We start from the raw sequence: 2053 nt of genomic DNA, 5'->3' as shown, positions 1-2053 counted from the left end.
TTACCTCATATGTCGCTGCCTGGCCCATAATAGATAGGCTTTTCCTCGGTCTCCCCTGACTTAACATCTTCTCTCTGAGGCAGAGATGCTCTGACCTTAGGAGTCTGACATCACTCAGGAAGCACGAGAGCCTGTTATTAGTTTTTCGCACACATCCTCATTTCCTGCCCTCCCCAGCTTCTACCTTCTGCTGTAAACACAGGTCTCTGCCTTGAACACATGTTTGCCAGATGCTGTTGCTCCTCCTTGCTCACATTTTTTTCCCTTTTGTTTACTGCCAGCTTTTCTGAAATAAGTAGTCAATACCTACTGCCTGCATTTCCTTACTTTCTACTTATTTCTGCACCCTGTCAGTTCTGGTACCCACTGTTGCTAGAAGGTCCTCCAACTTCTCTATAACCACTACACCTAGTCTTTTCTCTGCCCTGACCTACTAGGCCTCATGGACATAATTTGGCAGCATTGACTACAAGGTCATCTCATAACTCATTCATGATCAGCTTCCATGACAGTCTGAGGGGCTCAGCTTTTCCTTTTTCACTGGCTTCCTTGCTACCTCCTAAATGTGCATGTTTGGTACTTGGCCTTCTATTCTTTCTGTATGCTCCCCTCTATAACTTTCAATACAGCCGGTTCTCAGATCTTTGTATCTATTTTTTTTGCCTATTGATGGAAAGTTTGGTATAACCCAAGATTCTTCTGGGCCTTCATTAGTTCTGGAAGGGCAATGACTGGGTAATCCTGAATCTTCATGATCATTATTCTGAGAAGAGTAGGGGACACTTTGAACTCCCTTTATCACTGCACCCCATTTATCTCAGGGAATATTTACTGACTCAGCTCTCCTGCAGTATAGACCCATGAGAAACTCACAGGTCGTTACTGGGACAGAGTTGTTTCTAGAGTCAGTGTCACCCGTCAGATGCAAGCTGTGTTTTAGCTGGGCTTGTGCTTATTCTTTGGGTTGGGAAACACTTTGTGGTGTTCTGAGGTGGTATGTCTAAATTTTTATAGGACTAGGTGGCAGGTCAGTGCAAAAATCAGACAGAACTTCTTAGAATTGTGTACCGTATATTTCCTCCATTGTGTATAGCTGCTGTCAAGCTCAGTTGCAATTGCCTCCTGTTGAACTGCCTGCCTTTGACTTGCTCTATTCTGGAGTAATTTATTTACCCAAACCGTGCTGACATTATTGAAGAGCTTTGAGGTGTTTTTAAGAATAGAGATGGGTTACTCTGAGCCACCCAAATTCCTATGCCTGCTTCTTGTTAGAAGTATCAATGATGGCTCTTGGAAGAGACTTTTTCTTTGGAACATGTCGTTTTGATGTGTAAACTTGTGTTACAAGGTACTTGACATTCTGGGTGTCAGTTTATCCAACTTGTAAAATGCTGCATTTGTATCACATGGCCACCAAGGTTTTTTTTTTTTTTTAACCCCATAGTTCTATTCTGGGTATCATGCTCTTGCCTTTGAAGGCCTTTCAGTTTTAAAAAATGATTTAACACACCAACAAGATTTAGTTGATTGCCTGTATGGTTGGAACAGCTCAATTGGCAGCTGTTGTGTTGCATTCTGTAGCCTCTCTTTCCTGACTTAAAACCTTGCTTCTGTAAAACCCAGACAATATAAAGAATGGAAAAACAGAGAGGCACAGAGGTAGGAAACATTTTTTTTAACATCAGAAAAAAAAAATCCTCTTCAGACTTCTTGGCAAATAAGAGGAGTCTGGGGGAAAAAAATCCACAAACAGTTTCCTAGTTGTCTGAATGTAAAATCCTGGTTTTTAAACATTTCATATCTTGGAAATGTCTGAATAGTTTTTGTTTAAAGGGAAATTCCTTTTGGCTGAGAAAGAGCCTGCAGGATTCAAACTGATAGGGTGATGTTTTTAGAAAATTTGGAGGAAATAAGGATTTGTGATGAAAATGCGTTCTCACTGGCAATTGTGTTAAACAGAAATTAAAATCCAAGGTTACCAATCATAGCATTGTAAAGGTTGAACTATTAACTCCTTCCTTCCCTTGGCTTCCTGTCCACGCATCCTGGGGAA

Source organism: Vulpes lagopus, chromosome 4, assembly GCF_018345385.1.
Source record: "Vulpes lagopus strain Blue_001 chromosome 4, ASM1834538v1, whole genome shotgun sequence".
NCBI lineage: Eukaryota > Metazoa > Chordata > Mammalia > Carnivora > Canidae > Vulpes > Vulpes lagopus.
The sequence above is the reverse complement of the archived record's forward strand: the minus strand, read 5'-3'. Positions refer to the sequence as shown.